At 58.7% G+C, this 20013-nt stretch overlaps 1 protein-coding gene across 8 annotated transcripts in view; it reads right to left on the bottom strand.

Moving 5' to 3' along the window:
* Window positions 1-20013, bottom strand: part of Adarb1 (adenosine deaminase RNA specific B1) — a 73586-nt gene that overhangs the window by 48172 nt on the left and 5401 nt on the right. The window lies entirely within an intron of this gene.

Genomic DNA, 20013 nt, shown 5'->3' with positions numbered 1-20013 from the left:
TGCCAACAAAATGCACATTATAAATATAAGAAGGCACATCCACTGCTTCAGAGCATGGTGGCTTGTGGGCCAAGGCGTTGGGGGTATCATGCGTCCTGTATGTAGGATGTGGGTCCTCGGGCAACGGTCACCTGTGAGTGTCCTGAATCTCACTGCATTCCCGGTGAACGCGCTGTGCAGCTACCCGGTCTCTGTGAGGACGCCTGTGCTGCAGAGCTCTCTGCAGGGTCTGGAGGCACGGACTTGTGTCATCACCACCTCAAGACACGCTGAGCACCCCAGGCAGAGGGCGCCGGACACCAGAGAACTCAGCCAGGCAGACGCAGCCACCGGGGACTCAGCAGCACACGGCTGCATCTAGTCTTGATGTTTCCATGATGGAAAGTCAACACGTGTGCCTCAGCGTAGTCTCAGACGGGAGGTCAGAAGTGTGGCTGGAAGGACTGGTGTCCTCAGCAAGTGGGGAATTGGGGCTTCTCGGCTGGGACGGGCAGCTGGGAGAGATGGGATGTGACCCAGGGCCCAGCCCAGCTGGGCGAGAGGTCGGCGCGGGCCAATGGAACAGAGCCGTGGCCTGGCGCAGCTGCAGGTCAAGGGGAGCACCAGGCACCCTGGGCACCCTGCTTGACCTCAGGGCAGCAGAGGAGCCAGTCCACAGCCCCCCCTGCCTGCTGAAATGCTGTGCCAAGGCAGGGGGCTACCCACAGGAAGAGGGAGCAGACGTGCCCCTCCCTCCACCATGCCCACCCAGAGCCCTGCCCTGGGTTTAAAACAGACACAAGGTCACCGAAAGGCAAAGAGGAGGCCAGCCAAGCAGGGCACACGGAGAGCAGCCTGAGTCCCCCGACGAGGAGCTGGGGCCCTAGAAGCCCGGAACACCAACAGCACAAACTCACACAGGAGCCCTCGCACATCAGGTTCCTGGCCAAAGGACCAGGAAAGGGCAGGCCCCAAGAGGACAGCCCTCTGCTCCAGCCCCCCAAACCCGGCCCCAGGCGGAAAGAGGACCCAGGGCCTGCTGGGGGTCGGACTGGCAGTGGGGCTGCTTCTGTCCTGTAGGCGGCAACAGGCTGGGCCCTGCCACTCCCCACCCCACCTAGAGGGGACAGGCCACCTGTGCTGCCACTGGAACTCTGAAGGGGGCAGCAGGAGGCCCTCAGCAGGAGGAGTCACAGGGCCAGCGGGCCTCAGCACCGCAGGAGGCAGCGCCCCTCCCCTCACAGGCAGAGCAGGGAGAGTGACCAAGCATGGCAGGGGTCTGTAGTGACAGCAGCGGCACCTGGGTCAGGCGGGTCTCAGGCGGGACTCGGCAGACGCCTAAACCTCACGGCAGGCACCCTCACTACCGCAGAGCCACACTCACTCAGAAACAGAGGCTCACTAGTCGGTCGATCAAGATGGGCAGTGGGAAGGCCACCCTCAGGCAGGAAGACAGACAGACCCTGGGGATGAGGACGGGGCAGGTCCCAGCAGGAAGGGTGCCCCAGTGCAGTCTCCTGGCCCTTACACACGCCTTGTCTCCTACTCTCACATCTAAGTCCTGAAAAGGACCAGGGACAGCATCACAGTGGAAGGTGGCCACACAGCAGGCTGGCAGGCGTAGAGGCTGGGACCTCCGGTCCCGCACCTGCAGATGCCAGCGCTGGCAGAAGGTCAGGGCCCAGAGCAGAGCCCGCCTGGCTCAGAGCATGCTGCCTCCTGAACGGCCTCCACAGGCGCGCAGGGTCAAAGCCTCACCGAGAGCCCAGAGGCAGAAGGGGGTGAAGGGAAGGCTCCACTTCCAGCTGTATTCAGGATGGGATGCACCGGGCCAGGGGAGGTCCGCCCACAGCGGGAGGCCAAGGGCTTCAGGAGGCCTGAGCCTCCTGTCCCTTCCCTCGGGCCCAGTGGCACTGGACCTCTTTAATGGGGCAGCGAGCAGGTTTTCATGTTCACGTGAAAAAAGAAAAAGTCCAAATAACCAGAACAGTCTGAACCGAAGGAAGGGACCCAGGTGGGACCCCCAAAGGCCACGTGTGCTGTGCAAGTCCCAGGCCAAGGTGCAACGCAGAGGCACCTTGTGTTGAACTGGGCGCCTTTCAGTAGACGCCACAGGAAGACGGAGCCCGAGGCTGGTGGAGAGCTCCCCCTCCCACCCCCGGCTCAGCAGGCAGCCCTCTCGTCTCCAGGCCAGCGGGGACCGTGCTCCACTGTCCTTTGCACCTGCAGAACAACAGCTGTGCACAGTCACCTCCTGCTCCAACTCTCACCTGCAGAGGGGAGCTGGGGTGTCCCTTGGCAGAGAAAAGACACTGTGGGTGCTCACTGGGGCTAAGGGTGCCTCGGGCCTGGAACACCCTCCACCATGCTGGTGGGAAAGGCTACCCTGGAGCCACCAAGACCTATAGATTTTTAAAAGAACTTGAGACGAGTGGTACGCCTGGTTAAATGACCACGATCCCCACACTTGTTCCCTCGCGGAAAGTGGTGGTTGAGTCAGTTTCACATTTTCTGTACGGCCCTCAGGGGTCTCCTTTAAATAGCTGTAAAATGCAAACTCGCAGAGAGGACTGAACCTGGGCTCCTCTGTGTGATTCTCACTCCAAACCCACAGGTGGAGGGCCAGAACCACTGTTCAGTGTAGAAAAGAAAACCAGGAAGAGCGCAGAGTCCCATGGGGCGTCCGGCGAAGGCAAAGCCTGCCACCAGCACTAGCCAGGCCTGCCCTCCTGGTTCCTGTTCTGCTCTCAGTGCTGTCCGCGTGGAGACCCCGTGGAGGGTCTCCAAACACTCGACTGGAGCACTCCACAGATGCCCAGGCACACGGCCCAGTTGGCCCTGGCGATCGCCTGCCCAAGCCGCAGACGGCGCAGGCAGGGTGCACACAGCCTCTCGTGGACGTGACTCCCAGTCGGAGCAGAATGGGACGTGAGGTGAGCGCAGCACCCGGCACACTGCCAGGTACAGGGCGAGCAGGAAGGTGCACCAAGGGCGGAGCACAGAGGGGTCAGGGCTCAGGTGACGGGGCGGACACCAGCAGCTGCTAAGGACCTGGACAAACAAGGAAGGCGGTGACAGAAAATTCAGAAGAGACTGGCACACTCCGAGCACAGTGTGCTTCCCTACCTCGGGCCCTGGGCTTGGTGGCGGACCAGCCACCCATGGCCATGGCATGGGGGAGTTCGAGGAGCTGGAGGGGGTGTGCAGGAGGCCTGGGTTCTTGGGGACCCTGACTGGGGCCCACTGGGACAGCAGTAGTGCTGATACAGACACGTGTGACCCCATGTCCCTGCTGTCCCTGCTCTATGCACAGTGGGAGTCCAGCCGGACGCCCAGAGCCCACCTGCTCCTCCTCCTCCCTCAAACCACACACCAGCCCTTCTCCCCCTCAGGCTTGAAGGTACGTGCTGTCCACCCTGATGGCCCTCCCCCAGCAGCCAGGGTGGTCTGCATGGACCAGAGGTGACCTCCAACACACACCCACATGTTCACATGCCAGGCTGGGTGAGTATGCCCTGGTCCGGGAGTATAGGGACCCCGCAGGAGTTGACCACAGCTGTCCTGAGACACGGTCACCATGAAGCACGAGAGCTCTGGCCTGTCCACCTGCACAGTCCTCAGCACCCTAGAGACAGACGGAACGACTGGAACCACACAGGAGCTCCGCAGGACAGCACCGTGAAGTGCAGACACCTTTCACATTGCCCACACTGTCCAGGCCCACTGCAGTTTGAACGAAAAGCACCTTTGTCCTGACCACACCAAAGCCCTCTCCCGCTGGCCCAACCTGTGAGGTCCACCACCTGACCACGCTGGTCAGAAAGTCCCCAGTAAATGGCACCCTGCGTGGCCCTGGATCTGCCTGCCTGGCCCCTCTGCCTACAGCAGCTGGTTCTTCGACACCAGGTTTTCCTGACACACGGCTTCCTTAGAAGCCGAGACCCCGGTTCTCAAGTCAGAGACCTGCAGCACTCAGGGGTCTGAGCTCACAGACACCTGCCAGAGACACTGTCAGCCTCCCCACTCCTCCCGTGCACGGCCTGCCTTTCCTGTGGGCTGTGAGGCCCGTGCGGAGGGCCCCTGGGCCTGCTCCGTCTGCCCAGCTCACCTGTGGCTGCCTGCTCCTGAGAGGCACAGCTCAGCAGCACCTGCCAAACAGGCACTTGAGTTCTTCTGTCCCCGGTTTCCTCATGACACCCCTGGTACCATGATAAACACACAGGGCACATTCCTGGCTTACGTGGCGGCTCCTCCTCCCACCTGGCTGCTACGGAGGGAATGGCACAGTGCCTGGGGCCATCAGTCCCCAGAATGCATGGGTCTCAGCTAGGGCCACAGCAAGCAGGTGCTCTGCTGGCTCTTGAGGTCTTCAACATGGGGCCGCAGGTCAGTCTCGATCAGGGGAGATCACAGACGTCCACTAATCCCCCATCTGTCACTTCTATGGGAAGGTACCAACTGGAAGCAACTTGTCCAAGATGGCCAGCTGCTGTGATTGGCCAAGATGTTCCTGGAGTGCAGCCCACTGTGCCACCAGAGTGGCCAAGCACCACCTGGGCTCACTGAGATGGAGAGTGCCCACAGAGGACCCCAACATTAGTGCCAGGTGGGGACACGGAGCATCCCCCACTCACACACCATCTAAACACACAGCCTCTCAGGAGGCCCTTCCACAGTGAGGGTAGCACAAGGCTCGTAGTCACGGGTGGACCCCCGGGTGCCGCCAGCCTGCAGGCCTGGAGCCAGGTTGCCCCGGGTGAGACCCCTGTCCTCCTACAGACCTGTCCCTTTTTCATGGGACCTGCCAGCCACCAGCCTGAGAGCCCCAAGAGGGCAGCTCAGAGCCTCCGTGTCACCCAACAGGGAAACCCCCAGGGGTACTGGTGGGTGCGCACGGGGTGCATCTGCTTGCTCTGGAGCAGGTCTAGGTGAGATACACCTCAGCTCTCCCAGGAGCCACAGGCGGCCAGGCCTCTGGGGTTAGAGGACATGCAAAGCGTCTGCCTGGCACCGTGTTGGCGCAGTCTGTGTGGAAGGCTGTCCCTGTCCTCCTCCTCCTGCTCTTCCTCCTCTGTGAGGGACACAAAGCAGAGCTGGGTCACTCTCTGTGCACGCTGACGACAGGCTGCAATCCCAGGATGACAACTGTGGGGCAAGGGGGTACTGTGGGGGCTGGGCTGAGCCTGGTCCAGTGTCCAGCTCTGAGCGTGGCCAGGCCCTTGGACTCTCCGACTTGGCTGACCAGTAACCATCTTCCCGTAGGTGGGGGCTACAGGCTGGAGAGAGGATCCCCGTGATCCCTGCAGCTCCCCAGGTGTCAGCCCCCACCACTCCCAGCCAGGAGCCCGGCCAGCGCCCGGCCCCAGTCACACTTCTCAACGTCGCTGGCCAGGGCGGCTGCTCATGGCGAGTCAGATCCTAGGCCCCGCTGGACACAGCAAAAACTGAAGTTGGAGAAACCCTGGATGGCTGACCACAGCAAGCAGATGCAGCCAGCTTCTCCTGTTGAGAGTCTGGCCATCCTTGCTCACAGGAAGTCAGTGGTTCTCACTGAGACGTGTCCCCAAAGCCGTGCCTCCAGTGCTGCCCGCTACCCTTCAGTGCACATCCACCTTGGCCTTCACTTAACAACACAGTGACCAGTCATGACAACAGACCCGAGTTCAGCTTGTGGAAATGAACACAAAAGGAGAAAAAGCCAGTTCAGCCGTTCCCTTCAGGCAGGGCACGCGCCACGGCCACACGGCAACTCGAATCCATCTGCTCCAAGAAGAAACCAGGACGTCAGGAGTCTGCATGCCCAGGAGGCTCTCAGTACAGAGATTACAGACACAAAACCAGGAATGTTCTGCTTACAGTTAGTCAATTAATTTCCACTTAGATGACCAGACAGAGGAGGCCACAGGGGTTGCTCAAATGACACATTTGTTACAGGAGCGCAGCGCAGGGCACCCACGTGGGAATGAGGCCTGGAGCCCCACAGCACAGTCAGAGCCAGGCCTGGAGACAAACAGCTGAGTCCCAGCGGCTCAGGAGGCTGGGCAGAAGGGTCAGCTCCAGGCCAGCTGTTGAGGGCCACAGCCGAGTCAGGAGGACGCATGGCATTTTTGCCAGAAGTAGTGGTTGAGAGGTGACGCCAGCGAGCCATTAAGATGATGACTTTTGAGTTCTCGCGGAGTTCCCGTTGAGTTCCGGTTGAGCTCTCGCGGGGATTCCTGAAGAGTTCGCGTTGGTTGGTGAAATTCCAGTGGAGGGAGTTCCGGTTGGTGTGTGGTGTGTTCCTGGAGGAGCCGCGTGGGTGGCGTTCGGGAGAGTTCCCAGGGAGTGTGTGTGGAGTGTGCTGGTGGAGTTTGGAAATAAAGTTTGTTCCTGCTTGAGTGGCTTGTGATTTGTGCCCAGCCAGACTGCGGCATTTGGTGGCCCGGGCGGGGAACGCCTGAAGCTCAGAGGTAAGTGAAATTGCTCACCCCTGAGGGAAGGTGAGAGAATGGGTGACCATTTCAAAGAACAATGTGTTCTTGTTTCGATTTGTTTTGTTTTTGTTTCAAGCTGCCTATCCCTAGAACTTTCTCAGGCAAACTGGGAAAAATGGTTGGCTCAAGGGTTGAAGTTGTTTGGCCCTGAGGAAGAGATATAGACCACGGATATACATGTCAAGAAAATAGAAAAATTAATACAACGATTTTTTGTTCCGTTTTTGTTTCATTCTGTTTCGGTTTGTTATGTGTTATCTCCTTGGGTTGCGTTATCTTTATAGTAGATTAGAAATTAGTAAAAAACAAACCGAAAGAGTGTTAAGTAAATTGTTAGAGTTCAGACCATGGAGAAAGACATTTTAGATCAAGTANGGAGGCCATTAGACCATGGAAACATGGAGATTTAAACACATATATCAAATTATGTAGAGACATTAATGAACAAGGGCAAGTCTTGGCAGCTGCAGTACAACAGGCTTTAGATGCCAGGCCAAAAACATGCTACAATTGTGGACAAATAGGACATTTTAAAAGGAGTTGCCCCATAGGAGGAGGGTTTAACAAAGCTAGGTATCAAAGAAGTAGAATACCGGGTATTTGCCCACGATGCCGTAGAGGGAGACATTGGGCTAATGAATGCCATTCTCAAACCACCATAGAGGGTACTCCATTATCAAAAAAATGGACAAGGACCAGGTGTTTACCCACGATATCATGGAGAAAAGCATCGGGCTCCATTGCCAAAAAACGTACAAGGGGGCCCAATGCTCCGGGGCCCAAGACCACAAATATATGGGCCAATAGAGGAACCCAGTGACACCATTAGGGTAGTTCCCAGGACACATTGTCCATCAGATCCCTCATCAGACAAACCAGAGGGAGCGCAGGGTTGGACATCTGCACCTCCGCCACAGCAGTACTAACTCCAGAGATGGGAGTTCAAATCATTCCCACAGGAAAAGGGCCTCTTCCCCAAGGAACAGTAGGCTTATTATTGGGACACAGTTCTTCCACTCTAAAAGGACTTATGATAAGTCCTGGGGTAATTGATCCCGATTATGAAGGTGAAATAAAAATTATAGCCAGTTCTCTAAGAGGTATATCAGTAATTTCACCAGGAGATAGAATAGCACAGTTATTAATAATACCCAGCCTGCATGGTAAATTTTCCAGTCGTACTATAGAAAGAGGTTCCAGGGGATTAGGCTCCACAGGTGTAGATTGGGCTATGCTGTCTTTAAATTTAGATTCTCGCCCAATGCTAAAACTAAATATTCAAGGACATGAATTTAATAGGCTACTGGACACAGGTGCAGACCTTAGCATCATCTCTCGTCAAGAATGGCCAAAACATTGACCATTACAACAAGCCACTCAAATGCTTCAAGGCCTAGGAGTGGCGACTAATCCCCATAGAAGTGCAATGGTATTAGATTGGAAGGATCCTGAAGGATGTGAAGGAACTATACAGCCATATGTATTGGATCATCTTCCTATAAATTTATGGGGATGAGATGTCCTAGATCAATTAGGTTTGACATTAACAAATAACATCAATCCAAATGTGCCCACTATTAGGGCTAGATAAGGTTTTCGGAAAGAAAAAAGATTAGGAGAAAAAGGACAAAGTATAGCAGCACCAATACAAATAGATCAAGAAATAGATAGACATGGATTGGGTTTTCAGGAGGGGTCACTGAGACAATAATTTTTATTGGAAATCAGAAAGACCAGTATGGGTTCCTCAGTGGCCCCTGACTAAAGAAAAGATACAAGCAGCCCATGACCTGGTCAAACAACAATTAGCGGAGGGACATATTATGTTATGTGTTGTATGTATGGGGTTTTGTGTGCACACTTCAGTTTTGTGTTGTATGTCTGTATGTGCGTATGTCATATATCATATATGAGGAGCGCTCATGAAAAAATGGATCCAAATATTTTTTTTTATTCACGTGATTTAAATGGCTTAATTTAAATTGGGTAAACAGGTGTTGAGGATTGTTTTAATATGTGAACAAATAAGGAGGTTAACAGATCTGTTTGTTTACTTTCACCTTTCCTTTTCATTATATTTAATAATTCTGTTCAGGATAATGTAAATTGTTCAGAAAATTGTTTTCTTCGTGCCTGTTGGAATGTTACATAATTTTTTTTTTAGCCATCATTGCCAGAATTCCTATCTTCATCCTAGTGCCGGTGAAGACAAAGATAAAACCAAACTATAGCTTCTTTGATAGGTATCACAGTAAACTGTATAAACTGATGAATCAACGAATAATAACTCAACAAGTAATGCTCAATCAAGGAGTCGATTTACTTTGGGAGGAAATGGACATATTGATAGATTCCTACGCATTGAACTGCTTGCAGAACTTGCCTGGACTATGTATCACTTGTATGCATTGTGAACTATCTGTTGGTGCAGCGAATTGTGGTAGTGCTGGGGTATCTTTGCTGATGGTATCACCGGTGGTTCAATTTTTCCAAAAAGAGCCGTCATTTGGCTTGGTGTCGTGGCATTTTGCATCCTCCTCCCTTTTGCTAGTGATGGTTTAAAATTTGGGGCCAACAGAGGTGAGGCAAAGAACCTCACCCCCCCGCTGGTACAAAGACCTATCCACAGGTGTGGCTGTTTGCTGGACCGGTAGTCAGTGACGGACGGGTAAGATCCAATTGCAGTGGTACCAACCTAAGAGAGGAGGCTGACGCCTTGAGGTCAGCTCATCCGATGACGGGTAAGAACCATACATAGTATTGGACAACCAAAGGCAGGCATGGTCCCTAAGCCACATGCTTGGTGTTTAATTAAACAGAAGTGGGGAGATGTTGAGGGCCACAGCCGAGTAGGGATGACGCATGGCATTTTTGCCAGAAGTAGTGGTTGAGAGGTGACGCCAGCGAGCCATCAAGATGATGACTTTTGAGTTCTCGCGGAGTTCCCGTTGAGTTCCGGTTGAGCTCTCGCGGGGATTCCTGAAGAGTTCGCGTTGGTTGGTGAAATTCCGGTGGAGGGGGTTCCGGTTGGTGTGTGGTGTGTTCCTGGAGGAGCCGCGTGGGTGGCGTTTGGGAGAGTTCCCAGGGAGTGTGCTGGTGGAATTTGGAAATAAAGTTTGTTCCTGCTTGAGTGGCTCGTGATTTGTGCCAGCCTCAGTGACCAGTAAGGCCGCCTCAAAGCCAAAGGAAAAGGGCCGGGAACAGGTCAGTGGGGAGCATCCCAGCACACGCGAGGGCCTGGGTGCTGTCCCCAGCAGCACACACGCACACGCACACAGGTGAACATGCACTCACATGCGTGCACAAAGATGTAGATGCACGTGAACACATGCACACACGAGCATCTGAAATGTGGATAGAAACATAAGATGCAATGAGAAAGTTACACAACTTCTTCAGGAGTCTGCAGAATCCACAAAGAGGCCACGTGTGTGCAGTCAGCACCGTCTGCAGCCATCCCGTGGCGCTCCAGTCCTACCATGACAGGATGCAAAAGGTACTCACATGAGGCTGGACTCTCCAGAGCCTCTCACCCAGGGCTCTGGTGGACGCCGTGTGACCCCTCCTCTGAGCGCCCTGCAGCATCCTCCTGGTCAGAGCTGGGCCTGAACAGAGGAGGCACCACCCCAGAGAGGAGCCACGCCTTTCGGGTCCACCTCCCCGGAGCCACGACCTCAGAGAGGGAAGACAGATACTTGCGGGCAACACCCGCAGATGAACATGAGCCGGATTCATTTGGAACACGTCTGCAGGATTCATGCAGATGGACTTTGAAAAGCTTATTTTTTTCAAGTTTCCTGTCATTCTCCAGAAAACTAAGTGTAATGTCAGCTGAAAAATTGACAAAAAGCTTGAGTTTCAGGTCCCAGGAGGCGTCCCCACAGCACAGCGTGCCTGGTCCACGTGGCCTTGAGAGGCAGGAGCCAGGCACCAGTGTGCTCCTGGCTGCACACACCCACCTGGCTGGGGCCTGCAAATCCAGGGCAGGGTCGGCCTGGGCCTTGCCCCCATGCACGCAGCTGCTCTCGAAGTCTTCTTGGGCCTGAGCGTCCCGATTCTTTCAAAGAACACATGCTTCCTCCAAAATAAGAACAGGGCCAGCTGACTCAGCACCTTCCTCCTGCACACAGCAGGCCTGTCTCCCGAACTCCAGCAGAGCCTGGGGAGGAGCAGGCCCCACGGCACGGGCCACCAGCAGCCCGGCACGGCATCTGTCTGCGACGTCGTCCACCAGACGACTCTCCTCCCACGTCACAAGTCTCCTGGCCACAAACCTCAGCATGTCGGGCTCAGACACGGGCTGAAAGGACACCTGCCAAGCACTGGACCAGGTGGGGACGGTGAGGACAGCGCCGTGGCCCAGCCACTCTGGGGGCAAGGTGGGGAAGAAAAGGTCTCAGCCTGCTGGTCCTGACCGCAGTTCCCAGTTGCTGCCACAAAATGATGTCACTGGCGCAAGGGGACCAAGGGTCCCTAAACTCTGGCACAGTCACCACCCTACCACCACTGCTACTACCACACTGCTGAGCTGTGGTCGAGCTGCACCTGACCACGTCATAGCAGGTGACTCTACGGCCACAGCCCAACACACCTCACCAGAGCTCTGGAGGACGGTGACGGGCCAGGAGGCCCGTGGACAGGGTGCGGAGGGGAAGATGTGCTATGCCCTGAGGGGCTCCCACACCCTCCTCCTGAGTGCTGACCCGGCCCTGCTGCTCCATTTGCACAGAGAGCCATGGCCAGATGACAGTGACAGCCAAGGTCACCGGAGGCCAGGCCTTGGGATGTAGACGAGGACAACAATGCTGTGGCCTGAGCAGAGGTGGCTCAGGGGAGTCAGGAGCTCCTGCTGCAGCCAGGGCCCTATAGGGCACACACAGCCTGGCCTGGACATTCCCGGGGTCACCTCCACCCTCGACCTCACCCCTGCGCCCCCACACCAGACTGTCGTGTGTCCACACAGCCTTCCTCCACCACTCAGCAGGTGAGGCAGCATGACCCCAGAACCACAAATGACCCCCAGGCTGCCCTAGTCACTGCAGGATGGAGCCGTCCTCCGAGACCAGGCAGTGGCAGGGAGCGAGACCCGCAGCCTGGCTCCTGCCGTCGGTCAGGCTCCCACTTACGTAAGGTGAACCGTCTGTTTTCTGGAACCAGAGACCATCAGGAGCACGTCCCCAGCACCAGCAGTGACAACCACATAGACGCACCCCTGTGGAGACCTGCTCTGCACCCCTTCATGACATTCCGGGTATCCTCTCACCATCTGCCTCTCCCGGTGGCGGGTGGTCTCAACCCTGCCCAGGCGCGGGAAGGCGCCCTTACTGTGCTGGGAGCCTGGGCACCACCGCGGGGCCCGGGAGTCAGAGCCTCCACGGCCAGGGCCGCTGTTCACCAGCGGCCAGCAGCTGTCCACTCACAGGGAAGTGTCTGTGCTCACCAGGGCCCAGGGAATGTCCCTTGCCTGCACCACAGCACAGCCACACGGCGGGACTGCGGGACAGCTGGTCCTAACAGTCCTGGTGGCTTAAAGGTGCTGTGTTAGTCAAGAGTGGCAACACCGTAGGAGCCCCCCTGCGTGTGTCACAGGGATGCGCGGGGACGTGGACATGCCTGGGGCCCCAAGATGCTGCCAGAAGACTCTGCAGGACGCAGCTCTAGGCTGCGGGAGGAGACTGGGCCTTCATTGCAGGGGTCTAAGGAGAGGACAGTGCTGCTCCTGTCCTTCCCAGTAGCCCCACCACAGCATCTAGTGCTGAGGGCCCACGGAGACCGCTGGCAACCAGGGTCATGACCAGCACTTCCTGCAGCTCTCCCCTTGCCCTAAATCTTGGCTGAGAAAACAAACCAGGTGGCACTAGAAGCTGCCACGTTGACAGCAGAGACCAGGAGGCCACTACCGAAGGCTCCGTCCCCAGGAAACACCGTGCCTCCTGCCTGGGCACACAGTTCGGGAGCACGGTACCCAGGGGCTGCGAGGGCCTCTCCCACGCCCACGTCCCCTGGGCAGCCTCTCCTGTGCCTCTTCAGCAAACACCACAAAACTGCCGACTCTGCCCTAGTCTCTTCCCTCTAGCGAGCTGCTCTGGGCACTGTGCCCACTGTGCCAGTCCTGCACAGCACCCAGGGAGCCTGACCCTGACGGTCACGCCCTGGCCTTGCTGGACGGTAGCACTGGTGATGCCCAGGGCGCAGCACAACCACAGCTGCAGGGCTGGCTGCTCCTGCCAGAAGTGCCGTCCCCCAGGAGGCCCCCGAGAACTGCTGAGACCCAGAGAGACCAGCTGTCCACGGCTTCCCAGGAAAGCCTCACCTCCAAAGGGGGTTTGACATTTTTAATTATGAACAACTCGTGAATCTGGTTTTAAGAAAAAAATATAGATTTTAAGACTTAAAACATTAAGTTGGATGAAGAACTGAAAGCAGGCAGGCACTGGTGGTCAGGAATTGGCCCTCCGACCTTTCAGGAGAGGACACATTCACGGTGGCCTCTGCAGTCCCTCCCACAGTGAAGAACTGACCCAGCAAGGAGGGCGTCAGTGAGCGGCAGGCCGCGAGGGGCACGCAGAGCTTCTCTGGAGTTAAAGCCCACTGTGCCCAAGCCACCGACCCCGCCACACAGACCCTTGCAGACCCTTGAAGCCGAGGGGCGCCTGGTGCCTAGGACACCTCCAAGACCATCCTCGGCATGCAGGCCCCTGGCCAACAGCCTGTGGGGCCCGGGAGAGGAGGGCAGCACAGGCAAGACAGGGAGCCGAGCCAGAGCAGCCTCTGGGCAGCCGCTATGAGGTGAGCCTGCACCCCGGGCAGCGACAGGAGCCATTACCTCTCCTCTTGGAGCGCCTCCTGCGCCTCCTCTTAAACCTGAGCCCCACAACACTGAGGAAGACCCCCACGTCCAGGGCTTCCTAGCCCAGCGACGCCATGTGGGGCAGTGGCTGCCAGCCCCAGCTCATGCCGTGTCCCCGGGTCACTGGCAAAGCTTCCGCATGTGTGACAGCCAGTCCTGCTGATGGCATGTGAACAGCCCCTTCAAACTGCAAAATTAGGGGAACTAGGCTGGACGGGGCCCAGACGCCACCCAGAGAGCAGCACGTGACCACCAGCCTCCAATACCGGAGGAGCGGAGCGCAGAGCCTCACGGCCAGGCTTCCGGCAAGGCACTGGCCCTGTGGGGACAGCTCCCGCAGCAGAGGGACGGCACAGGAGGAGCAGGAGGCCCATCCACACCACGAGACACAGGCTGCTGGGGTAGCGGTACGCTCTGGACTAGGAGGGACCCTGGGAGCGGGGTCGCCAGGTGGCAGGCAGGTCACCTCCTCTCCTGAGCCCCGTGTCCAGGGCCAATGCTCACCGGGCCCCGACTGCAGAGGAGGAAGCAGCGCACGCCTGCTCTTCACCACACCTGGGCCTGACACGCACAGCCAGCCCCTACCTGCTCAGGGCCGTGGCCAGCAGGGCCAGCAGGCCCTACCACACACAGTGGACACTCACTCAGCTCGTGCACACACACAGCATGCACCGGTCTTACCACACATGCAGATACATGTACACACTTGCACATGCGTGCACAGACTACACACAGGAGTGTGTGGGCACACACACACTTGCATGAGAGCGCAGGGCACCCATACACCGGCCACGCAGCTTGACCCACAGCCTTGACCCCCTGGGTCCTGACCCGCAGGCTCTAGGGAGATGCACCAACATCTCAGGCCCTGGGGCACCCCAGCTGCCTGGGAGCACCTTGCCGTGGCCACCAGGGAGGCACTGTGGGGGGGTCTGAGTTCAGGAACATAGGCCCAGGGACAGGCAGGGAGCGGACTGGTCACCACACACCAAGCTGGGACACTGGTGCGGAGGAGCACACCATGACAAGTGCACTCCCTTCCCAGGGCATGCGGCAGATGTGCTCCCTGGACATTGAGGCCGCACTGGCAGCAGTGGACAGTGGCACTGTGACCAGGCCCCCACACCCTCAAGGGACTTTCCTTAATAACTCAGACGTCGACACTGGGGTGATTTGTTCATATTCCATACTTTTAATGACTCTAAGAACAAATTCCTGAAAATAAGGAGAACCACTATTTGCTCCGTTACTTACTCAACCACGTGACTCCAGACAGGTGCCTGTGAAATGCAGGTGCCACGAACCAGGCCCCGCCATCGACACGCGGAAGACGCGTGGCCCTGCCGACGCGAGAGCCGGTGCTGGGCGTACTCCAACAGCGGGCACTGCACCCGGAAGGTCCAGACCCCACACGTGGCCTTCCTCAGAACGCCAGGTATGTGGGGACAGCACAGCCCAGCCACCCGCTTTCCTCCCACCCAAAGGCACATACCACACGCGGCACACAGACCACAGCCTCTCTAGGAGTGGCCATCTGCAAGGTGCGCTGTCAGAGGACCGGGACACTGTGGACAGTGCGCTGGCTCAGTGGAGCCCGAGATGTATGGCGGGACACGAGGCCCTGCTGTCCCCACATGTCAGGGACACTGGCCCCACAGGCAAGTCGCAGGGCTGCTCAGTTTCTGGTCTGTGTTTCCCTCACAATGGGCAGGGCAGGCACAAGGAGTTGCCCAGGATAAGGAGTGGCACAGGGGCAGCAGCCGGAGACCGGGGGACCAGCAGCTCCAGGCTGGGACCACCCCAGCACAGCTGGGAGCTGCTGGCTGGCCCCTGGCGGGGAAGGAGGGTGGGCAGCCTATGGGCAGAGCAGCAGGAGCAGGGGCAGCCACAGTCCCTGGGGAGGGCCTGGCCCTGCCGTGTGCCAGGGAGGGAGGGCAGCCCCGGGGAAGTAAGGCTGGGCCTCCAGGCCACACCCGAGGCAGCACTGGACACTGAGGTGCAGCTGGGCACAGCAGGCCTCGTCCCTCCACCCCAGAGCAGATGGCGCCTCCTGCTGACCCCGGTGTCCAGATAAGCCGAGGGCAGGTGAGAAGCCGTGCAGGTCCTGGAGTCCACTGTGACCTGCTCTGCTGCGGGCTCCCGGCTCCCTGACCTGGGAGTGCAGACTGAGGGGTGCACCACCCCTGTGGGGACCTCCGGAGTTTGTCCCTGCAGGAAGTGGGCTGGGGGCTGGGGGCTGGGGCTGGGGCTGCTCTCTGGGCACAGCCCGGGCGAGGCTAGGACCAGTGGGCCATCTTGGCCCCTGTCCCTCCACCTCCCACGGTGACAGCTGTGAGTGCCCCCGCCCTACCAGGAGGTGTGTCATCTCCCAGCTCCACGGTGACTGACTCGGGGACAGAAAGATTGAAGCAGACGGAACCTAGAGCACGCATGTCCTCCCGACGTGCAGCCGTGGCACCACGGGTCACCTGGGAGGACGGCCCCAGGCCGGCGGGCGGCTGGATAGCAGGCCCGCAGTGGCTCTCGCCCAGGAGCTCCAGAGGCAGGAGCCTGCGGCCAGGCCCAGAGCCTCCTCGGGAGTCGGCGGAGGGAGGGCCTGGGGGGAGACACCCCTGTGCGGGGCTGGCGAGGAGCCCCCAGCTGGGCAGTGGTGGACCCTGCGCCACATGTCCAGTAAAGGCCGTGTGTCCCCTGACCCCTACCTCCTTCCGGCCAGCTCTGGGCATCGCAGGCCGATCACATGACCACCCCTCGCTGCTCAGAGACCCCAGGCCATGCCCAGGCCTGCAGGACTCACCTGGGCAGGTCCAACCCCTAGTTCACGGGCCTCACCACCTCTTCACCAGCCCAGCTGCCAAGCCAGGGTTCTGCCCAGGTCTTCCCGGCAGGAGGCAAGGAGAGGCCTCCCTGCGGCCCAGAGCCCACAGGCGTGAGTCAGACAACCACTGCCCTGTGGCCTGCTGCCACCTCCCACCACAGGCCCGGGCCTTCCTGGCCCTCCAGCCCACACCTCCGGGGCCCCGGTCCTCCCCTGAGAGGGGCAGCCAGAAGGCCCTCAGCAAAGGAACCCTGGCCCCCAGCCCAGAGTGGACCTCCCGCAGGTCCACGACTCCCTGAATGGCCACCAAGTGCCTCGTCCAGCAGAAAGGCCCGGCATCTTGACGCAGAGGCACTGCAGCCGTCCATCACGTGTTGTGGTCCCATCTGACACTGCCGCATGGTGAGGGGGACAGCAGCTCTGCCCATGCCTGCACCCCGCAGGGACGCCCGGCTTTTCACACCCGACCCCTCTCAGCGCCATGGACGTCCCTCCTTGCTGCAAGCTCCGTGGCTTAGACCCCAGCAGCCCAGGGCACAGCTCAGCCATGGAGAATGGCGTCCTGGATCAGAGGGCAGCAGCACCACACCAGTGAGGCTGGTGGCCAGAGCAGGTCCATGTCCCAATGCCATCTGTCACCTTCTGTCTAACTTTGGGATTTTTTGAGAGAAACTTTAAAATAGAAGCCTGATTCCGAGATTCTGAGATTCCGAGATTCTGAGACAGCGGCAGACGCAAGGAGCCAGTCAGCCGCGCCCACCGTGGGCAGCAAGAAGGCACTTCACAGCCCGCGCTCCCAACTTCAAAGAGCCTTGTTTTCTGGCTCCGGCCATGGCCTTGCAGGCTAAAGGGACACACTGCCCAGACAGGCTCACACGTGGTCACACTCCATTGGGCCCCAACAGCCTGGTGACGAGTCCATTTCATCTTTATCGCTGACCTCAGAGTAAAGACTCGAAGCCTTAACGTTCCTTGGACGCTGGGCTGGTGTCCACTCCTGAAAGCACTTTCCTGCACTTAGGATGCGGGGAGGGGTCTGTTCTCTTAGACCCAGAAGATCCTTCCTTTGTGGCTCGCCTGAGGGACACAGGGAAGGGCGCTGTCCTCCAGGGGACGCTGCGCCGCCTCGGCATGGCTCCCCAACACAGCAAGCCCTGCGCCCAGCCAGGATGCGGGAGCTGCTGCTGCACACAGGCCAGCCTGGGCTCAGAGGGACCTGGGGAGCCGGGCCCCGGCGGCCGCCTCCTGAGGGCAAGACTGGGCAGGAGAGGGCAGGAGAGGGCACGGGCCTCGGGTGCCTGTGGGAGCAGGAGAAGCGAGCCGCCTCCAGGACCAGTGTTCTGCAAGGGCACAGTGTCCAGGGCAGCCGGGCAGGAGTGAGCCTGCAGGGCAGTCTAGGACACGGCAGGGTCCTGGGGTCACACGAGGGGCCTCCCGGGCCAGGCAGCAGGGGGACCAGGTGGGGCTCTGACCAGGAGTTTTAATCCGGTTCTCACCTACTTTTAAAAAGGAACCTGGCCCCTGGCAAAGAGTGGACGTGGGTGAGCGCTGAAGCAGGACGGGTGGGCCTGGCAGCCGAGGAGGGACAGCAGGACACGAGGCAAGAGCAGGCAGCTGGACAGGAGCTGGACAGACGGCAGCACGGGAGGACAAGTGCTCCAGAGCACGCAGGCTGATAGGGCAGAACTGGGGACAGGAGGAAGGCCTGTGCCAAGGACCGGGAGGGACCACTGCAGGACACTAGGTGATGAGCTCAGAAAGGCCCAGAGACAGCAAAGGCTGGGGAGGCAAGTCACGAGAGGGCAGGGCAGGGCAGGAGCAGCCCTGGAGTAGCCATGAGGTGACCACCATGCCGCTGGTCACCACACGCCTCAGTTCATTTTGACTCCCTGGATCTCAGCAGCCGAGGCTCATAAGTGGCCACGTGAAGGACACAGATGCCACCGTTTGCTTCAAGGCCATCAGGGACACCATGCAAGCCATGGTCTTTTTGTGTGTGGTCCCAGGGAACCCAGGATCTCACTCGCACAAGGTAAGCTCTACCACCAAGCTACCTCCTCAGCCCATAAGCCATGGCCGTGAGAGCGAAGGCATGCAGTCTGCAACCTGCGCAGCTGTGCACATGGCCATGGTTGTATCAGAGCAGTAACTAGCAGGGTCCAGAGATGGCCCTGCAAGAATCTCCACCCGGTCCCAGCAAGCCAGGGCCTTGGACAAGATCCCACCTCTGGTTGTTCAGAGTCTTCTTCACCTGCAAGTCACAGAGGACAGCTCTGGCACACAGCCCAGGTTCACAGGGAAGACCAGTGGGGATGTGCTCGGCACCAGCGGAGGCCACTCGGCTTTACCTGACCATGTCCTGGGCACCTACCCCACCACATGGCAAAGCCGCAGGTGCCAACAGGGCAGCAGCCGGGCCACGCACAGGCCAAGGGGCAGAGCCTGCCAGGACCCCAGTACCCGGGTTCTTCACCAGCTGTGACCCCCCCTACTATGGCATGCACACAGCTGCGGCCCACACACCACTAAGGAGAGCCACATGTCACCAAGGAGATCCACACACCACTGAGGAGGGCCACATGTCACCAAGGAGGCCCCCACACAACACTGAGGAGGGCCACATGTCACCAAGGAGGCCCACACAACACTGAGGAGAGCCACGTGTCACCAAGGAGGCCCACACACCACTGAGGAGGTCCACAGGTCACCAAGGAGGCCCCCACACACCACTGAGGAGGTCCACTTGTCACCAAGGAGGCCCACACACCACTGAGGAGGTCCACAGGTCACCAAGGAGGTCCACACACAACACTGAGGAGGCCCACAGGTCACCAAGGAGGCCCACACAACACTGAGGAGAGCCACATGTCACCAAGGAGGCCCACACACCACTGAGAAGGCCCACATGTCACCAAGGAGGCCCCCACACAACACTGAGGAGAGCCACATGTCACCAAGGAGGCCCACACACCACTGAGGAGGCCCACATGTCACCAAGGAGGCCCCCACACACCACTGAGGAGAGCCACATGTCACCAAGGAGGCCCACACACCACTGAGGAGGCCCACATGTCACCAAGGAGGTCCACACACAACACTGAGGAGGTCCACAGGTCACCAAGGAGGCCCACACACACCACTGAGGAGGTCCACAGGTCACCAAGGAGGCCCACACACAACACTGAGGAGGTCCACAGGTCACCAAGGAGGCCCACACACAACACTGAGGAGGTCCACAGGTCACCAAGGAGGCCCCCACACAACACTGAGGAGAGCCACGTGTAACCAAGGAGGCCCCCACACACCACTGAGGAGAGCCACGTGTAACCAAGGAGGTCCACACACACCACTGAGGAGGGCCACATGTCACCAAGGAGGCCCCCACACACCACTGAGAAGGCCCACATGTCACCAAGGAGGCCCCCACACACCACTGAGAAGGCCCACATGTCACAAAGGAGGCCCCCACACACACCACTGAGAAGGTCAACATGTCACCAAGGAGGTCCACACACAACACTGAGGAGGTCCACATGTCACCAAGGAGGTCCACACATACCACTGAGGAGGGCCACACGTCACCAAGGAGGCCCCCCCCACAACTGAGGAGGTCCACAGGTCACCAAGGAGGTCCACACACAACACTGAGGAGGTCCACAGGTCACCAAGGAGGCCCACACACACCACTGAGGAGGTCCACAGGTCACCAAGGAGGCCCCCACACACCACTGAGGAGGTCCACATGTCACCAAGGAGGCCCACACACACAACACTGAGGAGGCCCACAGGTCACCAAGGAGGCCCACACACCACTGAGGAGGTCCACATGTCACCAAGGAGGCCCACACACACCACTGAGAAGGCCCACATGTCACCAAGGAGGCCCACACACA

The sequence above is a fragment of the Marmota marmota genome, unplaced genomic scaffold (genome assembly GCF_001458135.2).
Source record: "Marmota marmota marmota unplaced genomic scaffold, marMar, whole genome shotgun sequence".
NCBI lineage: Eukaryota > Metazoa > Chordata > Mammalia > Rodentia > Sciuridae > Marmota > Marmota marmota.
Note: the sequence above shows the minus strand (reverse complement) of the source record. Positions and strands in the feature narration are given on the sequence as shown.